Genomic DNA, 12,779 nt, shown 5'->3' with positions numbered 1-12,779 from the left:
TGCTACCTATTCTAAAGGGCAAAAACCAAACTCTAAGAATAGTGGTATAGTGAGGGCTCTTTTGGGTAAACGTAATAACTTTTTTAAAGAAACTCCTGTCCTTCATGGTGGAAACATGTCCTCAGAAGCCCGCTCCATATAGGAGCCCTGTTCTAGCCTCTGCCCTATAGACATCTGTTGATGGACGGATAGCATTTATGCAAAATCTGTGCACATATTCAAGAGTTGCCCCAAACCAATGTTTGTACAGAGACTAGTTGCGATTAAAATGGTTCTGACAGAAACCATTTGCAAACAATCTAATTCCTAAATAGCCAAAATGGCTAACTTGATTAACTTCTTATTCATTGAATATGATACAACATTCAAAGGCTTACCTAGATGACAAGGGATAAGAACCTATATATCCATATTCACAGAAAGAAGACAATCAACACAGAATGATTGCAACACTTCTAGTTGCTCTTGGATGCCCTGCAGTGATGTAGAAATTAAAACCACATAATCCGCGTACATTAGTGACCCACTTTTCTCATCTTATCTTGTGAGGATAGCTCAGGGACAACATACATGCCTTGGAAGCAAGACGTTACGGAGCACCAGAGGCTCGATGGAAAATGGTAAACCATTAATATATAACAGAAATAGCAAAGGGGAAAGAACACGTCCTTTTTATACTCCCAGCTTTAACTGGAAAGGTTCTCTGCATTTCCCACATTGCCCATACTGGAAACAAGCCACGTTTTTATTATACAAAAGTTGTATCATAAGTAACAGGGATGGGGCATTGTTCCTTTCTATCAGGACCTCCAAGGTTATTTGTCCGTCAAGTTTATCAAAGGTACTTTTAAAATAAATTAAAAGGGGCACGTACGCATTCGTCCTCTTTCGGCGTGACCAATCGAGAATGTGCTCATAAACTCCTGCTCAGATGGTATTACCCACCCCTGCGACTACATCTCTTCAACCAGTCCTTGAACCCGCTATGCTGGCGCCGTTGCGGCAAGGAGGGCTCCTACCTACATATGTGGTGGTCATGCCCAGTGGTGGCGAACTTCTGGTCCCAGTGTATAGCCACCATAGCAGACATTGCTCAGATCAAGTTACCGTTGGAACTAGAACCAATCCTACTGGGGATCCCAATTCCAAGCATATATCCGAGATCTGGCAAGCAGGCGACTCTCATAACGCAACTGCTCCTAGCTGCGAAAATCACTGTTGCCCGAACTTGGAAATCCCCGGAGGGCCCCCTAATGATCCTGTGGTGGCTGAAGCTTTCAGGACATCTTCATTGCGGAAAAAATAATGGCGGCAAATAGACGCCACCTCCACCTCTTCACAAACATTTGGTCGCCAGTGATAAACTATGAACAGCGCTTCCCAGCCCTAACATACAAACCTCGCTTGGTGTTAAATGCCCAAAGGGCTGAGGGCAGGGACCTGGCTCAATCAGCGGAGGAACAAGACCCGGAGGGCAGCCAGAGCGGGAGGAGTGGGACGGAAACTTAGGAGATGATGAAGATGACTTGAAATGTAGTAAATGTTGAATGATTGTAATGTAATGTTTTCCTGTGCGCTGCGTGAAAAATAAACAAGTTAAAAAATAAAATAAATAAAAAGCAAAATTAAATTAGAGCTCCTTCAAACAACACATTTCTGCATTATTTTAATTTATTTATTTTATTTATTTGGAGCGCGCTGGGGCAAGGGCCCAAAGGCATAGAGTGCAAATCGGACAGACAACAAAAAACACACAAGGGGGAGTCATCAGGCATTAAACTTCATCTTAAAGTGTCAGGTGAAGAATGGTTTATTTGAACAAAAGAGTTTTAAGCTTGCGTTTGAAGGACAACCATGAGGAGCAGGACCTCATGACCGTCAGAAGAGCATTCCAGGGGCGAGGAGCTGTCATCAGGAAGCATCCTTCTGATACAAATGACAATTCAGCCTTACGCTCTAGCAGGAGACCAACACTGTTGGATTGTAGGGTACGTCTAACAAGGAACCAGGCCAGCAGAGAAGAAAGATACATCAAGCTTTTCCCAAAGAGACAGGAGAGCACTATGCTAAGAGTACGAAAGAAGACTCGTTCCTCTTGGGCAACCAATGCGTCGAATTGCTAGCTGTTGAAACATGGTCACATTTCGCAATCCACAGATGACTCTGACTGAGTTTAATTGTAAATTGCAAAAAAGCGTTGATCATTGATGCACCGGTTCTTCAAAAAACCACACTGGAAAGGAGGAACTACATGATTGCTTTCTGTCCAATCCTCCAATCTTGATAACAAGGTTTCCCAAAAACGTTGGCTAAGCTGTTAATTAGGGGGATATTTCTATAGTTAATTTGGAGAGGCATATGAACGCTTTTTTTCAAAATTGGGACCATCTCTGTAGTTGTTCAACTATTTGGAAGTACCTTCAGGCAAATAATATCATTAAAAAACATATTTATAAAAGGAACCCAAATAGAGGGATTGTTTTTGTCTTGATCAATCAGTAATTTATCAGGGGCGGGAGCCTTACCTGACTTTTGCACTCCCAGTACTGCAGCAACCTCCAATTCTGAAATATAACACAGAGGAGGCTTGAATACAGACAGTCATTGGTTCAGAACATTGCCCAGTGGCAAATACATTCTCAAAATGAGTGTACTAATTCTGCGCAGGCACTGCTAAATCATTTTTTTCAGTAGCAACATTTGTCTTCCTTGCAAATACAATATACCAGAAGCTCAGTTGGTCCTTTTCTCTTGTTGCCTTCATTAAGGCTTTCCACAGTCATTCCTGGGCTCCATCTTCTTATTGAAAATCGGGGCTGTATAATCAGCTCTCAATTTGCTTATTGGTATTATGTTACTGTCACTAGATTCTTGCAGTTCCAATTTGAGAGTTTGTTTTGCTGCCTTACAGTGATCATCAAACCAATTATTTCAGGAACTTTATTTTGCGGGGATGGTGTTATTTTGGGATATAACAAAAGGGGAGATTCCTTTGAGTAGCAATTGGTATACAGGAGTTATGTCTACACAATTGCAATTCTATTCTGACAAATAAAATTCTAGCACTGGGACAATTTTCCATAAATTCACGGGAGTACCCCAGGAGATCACATTTATTTTGTTTTATCTTCCAATTATTTGGCTTTAACCTGGTTACCCATGTCATAAATAACACTTTTGTATTGCTCAGAGGTGAATAAGATAAATGAAAAATATAAGCCCATTTATTTCCAGTACAGGTGGAGGGGGGTTGACCCGTGCTTGAACTGCCATGCAACATCTAATTCAAATGTGTGTTACTTCCTTGCACCTGCAGCATTGTCTTGTTGATCCGGGATTCACAAAACCCACCTTTCATCCTCAGCAGAAACAAATGATTAGGCCCAGATCCAGAGGCGTGGCAAAGAGAAGTGTTTAATCATGTTGTCCCTTTAATCAACCAAACCATCGTGTGAGAATTCTCAAGACAGCCAGGACAGTTACGAAAGCCACCAATGTCAGAACCTGCGCTAATTTGAGCAGCATTCAGACGGGATCCACATTAGTATGCACTATCATACTACTATTAACCCATGCTGGTGCTATCACAGAGTGTTTATCCAGGGTGTAAAATCTATTCGAGGGTTTAATGCCATCTTTCTCTGGAAAAGAGGCTGCATATCAGACTTTATTCATACTTCAAGTTCTGGGGGAGATTCACTCACCCCATTTTTAAATTATATGGGGAATTGTATTTCCACAGGCATGGGAGATTAAGACCCCCTCATGATCAGGTAATTGAGGTACCTCAAAAGGTGTTAGATGGGCTAAAGCTTCCTTTGTTTGCTTCTGCATTGCACCTGCATTGTTAATAGAGCTAGAATAACATGAACCAACACAACTTTCATCACTTGGAGCCTTAAATTGGGAAACAGAAAGAGTAGCCTCAGAAAGGATAGGTAAATGTTGAACCAATGAGTGGAAATCATGAGCAAAACCTAAATCTCACAGATGAAGAAATTGATGTCCCCCACATGCATGGACTTTTTGAGCTTAGGAGACCAGGAACGCCTCAAAGCAGATTTTCTTTTCCCCATGATAACATACAAATCAACAGGATGATGGTGGTCCAGCCCCATTTTACCACTAGCCCAAGCTTAGTCCAGGCTTTAATTCTGATCACTGAGCCTAAGATCCGATGCTCAACTGATCAACAAGCCATCACAGTGAAATGAGCAGCAGGGTTTCAAACAAACTTGACAAAATCATAGATTCTTCCTCTCGAAGGGCGAAAGAAACAGAACAGTCCGCCCCCACATATCATGTGATTCAGCATGTGCTGCTAGGTATCTAGAGTACACAGTTTGGATTTGTTATTTTTACGCACATCTTGTATTGAAGATACAAATGCCAGGCTTCTCCTTGGCATATAACCACTCATTATGGACTGACTCACATCTCTTCCTAGTGTGACCCTTCCCATTGCCCTATCTGTATATAGCCTCCAGGCCTACTTACTATCTGCATGTGAACCCCGTGTTAGGGAGAATCCTCCAGAATGGCTAATTACCCTTACCTACTGAGTCCTTCAACAGCTTCGCTGGATTTCTAGGATTAATTTTTTTCACCTGCTAAGAGTGTGAGCCTTTTTTCCCACTCTTACATGTGTTTCGCTGTGTGTGTTTTAACATTCTTGTGTTCATAGACTGTGGAGTCTCACCTACTCCATAGGCATAATCTTTTTACTGTGTGTTACAAAGCACCTTCAGTGCAGTGATGCAGGTTTGTCTTTTAGAATTCCCAACTCAGACTCCATTTTCTGGGACTGGCTACTGTCTCCCAGAACATGTAAAGTTTCCATTAACTTTATTAGTCTTTTAAAATCTACAGACCCAGTACACCCTATCTTACATAGAGTACGGGAAAGGGTTAATACTTATCCCTTTTTGTATGTTTCTCTTGGAGCATTGTTTTGCTCCCTTTTCATCATGACTTGGCTGGTGGCAATGGTAAATACCCTATTTTTCCTACCGCGGTTATCTTAAATAACCTTGGTATTGTGTAGGCTTTCTTGGTAGCCTCAAACTTAAACCCGCTGGACCATATACGTTTTTATATGGTTCCAGCTGGGTTTATTCGCCATTTCTTTTCAAAATGTCTTTCTCGTGTTTTACTCGGTGCGCCAAACCAGGTTTGGTTCCTTTGTTCACTGTCTTTTTGCAGGCTTCTCTACAGAATCCCTCCTTGGGAGCCTGAAAGTCTGGGTAGGCAGGATGTGAGGGAGGGGTTTTAGGACCCCTGCCATGGGTTCCCTTGGTAACCCAAGTCGTACTCCTGTTTGATTGGCTAGGTGACTGTCCCGCCAGGACAGCCACCCTGCTGTTTGATTGACAGCCAGGCTGTGTGAATGGGGGAAAACTGCATAAAAAGCAGGTCTCTGGGATTGGAAAGGCAGAGTCGCCACTGGAACGAAAGAACCAAATAGAAGCTGACAGAAGAGGACCCCTACAATGACTGAACTGCCCGGTGAAGCCCTCCTGCAAGTACAAATCTTCAGACTCCAATGACAGAGAGGATCCTCCAGGAATCTTCTTCCCCTGAGCTGGTGGGACCAACCAGTTCACCCAAACTGCAAGCCAGGACTTCCTCCTCTGATCGAATTTGCTATACAGAGCTACAGTGAACCGGATAGCTAAGACGGTCGGATCCTGCTTGGGTTTTAAGGAGCGTACCTTTTATTTGTTGCTTTGCTCTGCCTCTGGTTTCTTCCCTGGACAGTGGAGGACCCTCCAGTCTTCCTACTTTATGTCAGTCCGACAATCGCTTACGGAACTGTGAGCCTGCAGGAATTACCAAGAACGTCCGCCTCAGCTACAGCTTCTCCTCAATTTAAAGGTACTGTGCAAATCCGGTTGTTCATTTCGTTCAGCCGCGGTGAAGGTGTGTGAAAACTTTCGCCAATCCGAGGGCTTGTCCTTCTGTTCTCTTTAAACTAACTTTTGTGCTGACCAACATTGTCTGGAACTCTTGGCAAAAACTTAACCGCAAACTACCCTGAACTGTGTGATCTTGAGCAAAAGACTTTTGTCCCATTGACTTTGGCCCTAAGCCTTTTTGATTTGATTCTATCACTGTAGTTCCTCTTTCTAGATTGCCCTGCTTACTTACCTGTTGGTCCTGCTCAATTTTAGCCTAACTTTGTTTTTCCCTCCCTTTTTAAATTGCTGGAGTGCCATTTTGCTCACACTTCATTTTGAGTTTAACTTGTCCGGAATCTATTGGAAGTGGTGTGGTGTATTAGTAACATGATTTTTCAACTGCTTTATTTTAGTGAGATGTTATACAACTGCTGTGTAAATAAATGTATATTCTTTTACTCAGAAACCTTGAGTCAGTGTTTGTTTAAATCATAGTAATTGTTGTCCTTCGTGTAACTATTGATACTGTTCACTTGCTCTTGAGATAAGTCTGGCTGCTCAGCCATCGCTACCACTTTACTGTGTAGTACAGGCTTGTACCAAAGGCAAATTTGTACTGTAACTTGCAGTATTAATTGTGTGTGGTGTTCCCAAAGGGTACTGCATATAATTCTGCCTAACACTGGTGTACAGCGGTGAGGATCAAGTATAGTAATTACACTTAGAGTGCTGCTATTACCTTGGATCAACTAACCACAAGGCTAACATCACTAAAAAGCAATATTAATCATGTCTGATATAGAAAGCTACAGTCAGAGACCATCCTTAGTTACACTGTGGATTATCTAAAAAATCTGTGTAGAGAAAGGAATCTCTCTGTTAAAGGCAAAAAGTCTGAATTGATTGAAAGATTGTTAGAGAAACAAAGTCTGGAGGGTGGGTCTGAAATACCTGACCCTCAGCAAATATGGAAAATAATGAGGATGATAATGTGTCTATTATTGATGAGTTAGAGGAAGAAGATGTGTCTCATAATGTAGGCCTCACTGCTCCCTTACCTGCTCAACAACCTCAAGCTTTGTCCACTGGAACCCCATCAGGTCCTACACTCAGTCCTGAATTCATTGCTCTAGAAAAGTCGAGGCTTGAACTGGAATTCAAATGTTTAAATGCTCAAACTGAACAAAAGCACCAAGAACGTATTTGTTTATTTCTTTATTAGATATACATCTAGCCGAAAGGCTTTGTATAACACATGGACAAACAACAATTATGAATAAGCATACAAAAACTAAAATCAGTTAACAATTCTAAAAGATAACTTCAATACACTTTAAAATACATCATTCAATACATTTTGAAAACGGCACGATCTTTACATAAACTATTACAAAGTAGTAGATGAGGTTAATATCATTGCCTCTCATAAAAGACATCCACAAATCTGTTGTATTCATCATGTCAATTGCATTATTAAAAGATTTAAAAGATTTTGTCCTAATCTTTGTCAGACTTTCACATTTCATAATAAGGTGGAAGAGTGATTCAGTTTCATTGTTGCTACATAGGCGGCATTTCCTAATTTCATGTGGGATTCCAATTAAGTCACCTTTTGTCTCCAATGCTTCCGTCATGTTAAATTTCATCAAAAGATAGGTACGAAAAGTGCTAGTGCTAGGATAGGCAACAATGTATTTGGGAGCATAGTTCAGTTGAGATACTCTTTGAGGTACGGACCGCAATGTGCTTTGCTCATGCCAGAGGTCACACACTTTCATTTTTATACCCCTTTTTTGAACTGCAATCATTAACGTTCCAGGGACGCATCCACACAACCATTTTCTATATAATCTTTGTAAAGTGCCAATAGTGCCAACCAACACATTGCACTCTAAGTGAAGATACGCTCGTACATATGGTAAGCACTTAAGCTCAGAGAAGTGGAGTTGAATCATGAACTAGAAATGAAAAGGTTATCTCTTGAAAATGCTTCTCTCCCAGAGTCTTCTAGGTCTTCCAGTCCTAAGAGACCCTGTATGCCTAAAGAAATTGTGGGTATGTATGAGGTTAAGCTTGATGTTTTGGATTGGTTGGCAATGTTTGAATATAATCATGGGATTCAAGGTCTTACAGGGAATCAGCTTCCCTGGCTCTTCTCTAGGCTACCCACTGTTGCATCTGATGTTGTGATGGAGTTGGGGAGGTGGATAGGATGGATTATGAGTGTGTGAAGCTAGCTTTAATTGCTAGATTCGGGAAGACCTATTCCCAGTACCTTAAGAGGTTTAGAACCCTCAAAAAGCAAGATGGTACGCTTTGGGCTGCCTTGGTATGTGTAGGTTTGAGAAACTTAGATGGTTGGGTTAAGGGTTACAGAGTAAAAACTTATGAAGGTATGAGAAATCTTGTTATGTTGGAGTCAATTTTTGATGCCTGCTCTCCTGAGCTCCGACAGCACTTGGCTGATTCTAAGGAGATATATCCATAGAAGTTAGCTAAGGCTTATGACTTGTGGGTTGCCAACATGGCTACTCACAAGGATTCTGGGGAAAATGAGAAGAAGGATGAGGGAAAGCAGCCAAAGAAAGATAACAAGGAGAATTCTAATACCTCCAATCCAAAAAAGGGCCACAAACAGCAATATAAGGGTAAACCACAAGGGAAACTGAATCAGGCTAGTGCACCAGCTGGACCCAAACCCGATGGAGGTCAGAACAAACCCCCATTCATTAAGATATTTGGGAAATGTTATGTTTGTGGGTCAACTGACCATGTGAAAGGGGATCCCAGATGTAAGGGTAAAACTTCAGGGGTCCACACTGTCTCCTTAGCCTTCTCCCCAGAGGAAGAAGTACCTATGGCAAGAGGAAACTTTCACCTACTGGTTGATGAACCCATGAGAGTTTCAGCTAGTGTATATTTAGTGTCCCGGGGCTTGTGAGAACAACAGAATTTAGATGTCTATAATTCCATCCCAGATAATACTAAAGAGTATTATAAAGATAGTGTTCTTGTGAATGGCGAGGAGACTCCTGCCATCAGAGACACTGGAGTCAGCATAACTGTAGTGGATGAATCATTTTTCAAGGTGGAGGATGTTGCTAAGGCACCCAAATGCCTCACCAAGTTAGCTGGAGGCCCTGTGCAAATGCTTCCCAGTTACCAGCTCTCATCCAGTGTAATGATATGACTGTCAAAATACCTGTTAGTGTGCAGAGTAAAGTGCCTGGGAGAGTTATGTTGGGTAATGACCTGAAAACTCTTGGAGTTGTGTTAAGTACCCCCAAGCCTCCCAGTAAGAGGAGAGAGGAGCTCACTAGGCCTGCAATGGAGAGGATCTTAAGAGGCCCTCCAGAGAAGTTGATAGAGGAAACTATCACTCCCACTCCACAGGAGTTGCTCACTGCTATTTCTGGAAAGACAGCGGCAAAGGGAAAACACAAGACCTCAAGGAAAAAGTCAGACAACACCCCTGTACTACCAACAAGGACATCCCCAAGGTTGCCCAACATCACACCTGTGATCCTTCCACCTGCTGAGGCAGAGAGTGAGGTACAACCTTGTGTGGTTGAGCAAGTTTCTGAAGAGTCAGATCTGGAAGAAGACACTGTTTTGGTTGGAGATCTTGACCCTGTTGATGATCCTGCGCTGCAGTCTTTACTGGCAGAAGGTGGACTCAACAGGGCAGACTTCAGCAGAGGACAAAGAAAGTGTCCTACAATAGGCTGCTAACCAACTTGATGGGCAAGAAGTTGGAAAGCATAGGTTAACCTGGGACGATGGCCTCTTCTACAGTGAACCAACAGAGTCTATCCCTGGGGACTGTAAAAGAATTGTAGTGCCCCTTGCCAACAGACTCCAGTTCCTACAGTTGGCCCATGAGAAACCTTTGGCTGGTCATTTGAGTTTCAAAAAGACCAAGGAAAGGCTCTCCTTATACTTCTACTGGCCTAAGATGGGTTCAGAAGTCGACATATTCTGTAGGAGCTGTCACACTTGCCAAAGCTCTGCCAAGAGTGGAGCTGTAACGCTCACCTGACTCCCATGGAGGCGCTGGCCTGGTTCGCGCTGCTGTGACCTCTTCTAAGATGATGCGCAGGGTTCGGAAGACGGACTGGACCGGGCCCCCAAATCTGGCTTGTCTGGCTCGCAGAAGTATCCTTCTGTAGGTGAAAATAGGAGATTAACTGTCTGCGGGGTAATGCAATCGGCCTCCCACTTTCCCCTCTCACCCTCCTCAAAACCCTTCTGTGATTCCTCGTAGCGTCTCACCTTAGGGTCTGGAAGGACGAGCTCTCCATCCTGCTTCTGATGCAGGGGCGCGTTGGTATCCAGTTACTTCACTGGAGTTTCGGATTGGTGAGAACCAAACTTGCTTGGCTTCCAGGTAAGTTTTTTGATAAGAGGTTCCCCTTGTGTCCATGCATTAATGTACTAATGCTAGTGTCTTTTTCCCCATAGGGGCAGAGGTACGGAATGCCGGGGAACAGGCACCGACCCGAGATGAGAGGTGAAATCCTTGTAGAAATCAGGTAAGTCTTTAATGAGCGTTTTTTGGTAATGTCTTTTCATTCGCTCATTAACGCTGATGTCTTTTTTCCCCTTTTTTTCCCCTTAGGGGCCGGGGTCCGGAAATGCCAGGATGCGGCGCGGACCCGAAATGAAGAGGGAATGAATCAACAGGTAAGTCTTAACATGGAGATTTAGCTTTCCTTATTCCCTTCTCTCTCTCACCTTTTGTTCTTGTCTTGTCTTGGGGCGTGACTGCGAATCAGGATGATCGCTGCTGGACATGGAGGCGCCCTGTAAAGGTGAGTGGAATGCGGCGCTGCAGCGATCGACGCGATGAGCTTTTAAATAAAAGTCTTCCTTTTCAGGATTGTCGGCGAGATGTCTCCGGGATGCGGATTTAGCAGGTAAGGACTTTTCCTTCTTCTGTTCTCTTCTTCTCTTCCTTTGCAGGTGATCCAGGATGCTGGCAGGCATGGCAGAAGTCAGGATGCAGGAGCAGACATGGTGAGCATCCAGCTGCTAGATGCAGAACAATGCGAAGCACGTGTGGCTGTTCGGGTGGGGTTTAAATAGCCTTGGAAGAAGTTCCAGGTATGTATCCTTCCTCCAATCAGGTATGTATCCTTCCCCGACCACGCCCGGATGGTAAATTAGTCCCACAGGTAAAGTAGTTCCTTTCAGGCCTCAAGGAGGCCGGGATCCTGCAGCATGGTCTGCATCAGGTAAGTGCACCCAAGCACTCCCATAATGAGCCTGGCGCCTATGGCGCCAGGACTGATTTCTTTTATGAGCCTGGCGCCATAGGCGCCAGGACACTGTCCAAAGGGCCCCTATTTGGGGTTGCTGGGTCCTTCCTTGGGGACTGGATGTCCGCTTTCGGGGTCGCAGGGCTTGAACCGGCTCACGGGAGCGGGCATCATGACAGCACTCCCCCCCAAGGCCCCTCCCAAGGTTGTTCCCTCCGAGGGTTTTGGTTTGTCTGGGAAGAGTCGGTGGAATTTCCTGACTAATCGAGGTGCATGCACATGGTCGCTGGGTTCCCACGTCCTCTCCTGAGGTCCGTACCCCTTACAATCAATTAGGTAGGACAGTTTTGACCTAAACATTTTTGAGTCTAAAATGTTCTTCACTTTGAATTCGGGCTCCCCATCTATTAGAATAGGTTCTGGAGGTTTGAGTAGTCGGGTTCCGGGTACCACTGGTTTCAGAAGTGACACATGAAAAACAGGGTGAATTCGCATACTAGCTGGTAAATCAAGTTTAACAGCCACTGGGTTAATTATTGCCGTAATAGAATAAGGTCCCAGATATTTTGGGTTAAAAGTTCGAGGCCCTTTGAGTGGTAAATGTCTGGCAGCTAACCACACTTGATCCCCAATCTGATACGGAGGTGCTTCACTCCGATGTAGATCAGCATTCTCCTTGTATTTTCTCTTGGCTTGTTGTAAATGCGTAGTTGCCTGTTTGAAGGCTTGGGTAATTGTAGAATGCAGATGTTCTACTGCAGGCATTCCGAGGTTCTGAGGTGAGTCAAGGTTTGAGGTTCGAGGGTGATGCCCAAACGAAGTATAAAAAGGACTGTGGCCAGTTCCAGAGTGTACCGAATTATTATATGCGTATTCGGCTATCCAAAGAATGTCTTTCCAGTTGCTTTCAGATTGCTCTAACATACACCGTAGGTACTGCTCAAGGGTCTGATTTGTCCTCTCGGTCTGACCATCGGTCTGAGGGTGGTGACTGGTCGATAATCTTACGTCGATCTGCGCCATTTGACAACATTTGCGCCAGAAGTGGGAAATGAATTGGCTTCCCCGGTCAGAGATTATTATAGATGGGAATCCATGTAGCCGAACAATATTTTTGAGGAATTCTTTGGCTAGGACAGAAGCTGAAGGTAAACCTTTCAAAGGAATAAAGTGGGCTATTTTGGAAAACAAATCCACAATTACCAGAATAGTATTGTACCCCGAACAAGGAGGCAGGTCCGTAATAAAATCCATTGATAGGGTGTGCCAGGGTGCTGGCGGTATGTCTAGAGGTTGAAGGAGACCGGCTGGTCTTTTCTTTTGACTTTTATTTTGGGCGCAAACACCACAGGACATCACAAAAGATTTAACATCTTTTTGCCAAGAGGGCCACCAAAATTGTCGTTTCACCTTTTCCTCTGTCTTGGCAATACCGGGGTGTCCCTCTATTAATGTATCATGATAACCAGAAATAACTAGTTCGTGTAATTCCTTATGTGGCAGGAATAAGTGTCCTTGAAAATAAGGTAAACCATTATCTATGGTAAAGTCTGATCACTTTTGTATCCAATCCTGTAAGGTTGTAGGGTCCAGGAGTTGTTTCACTCTGGCTTGAACGTCTTCA

Source organism: Ambystoma mexicanum, chromosome 7q, assembly GCF_040938575.1.
Source record: "Ambystoma mexicanum isolate Mex_15411 chromosome 7q, UKY_AmexF1_1, whole genome shotgun sequence".
Taxonomy (NCBI): Eukaryota; Metazoa; Chordata; class Amphibia; order Caudata; family Ambystomatidae; genus Ambystoma; species Ambystoma mexicanum.
The sequence above is the reverse complement of the archived record's forward strand: the minus strand, read 5'-3'. Positions refer to the sequence as shown.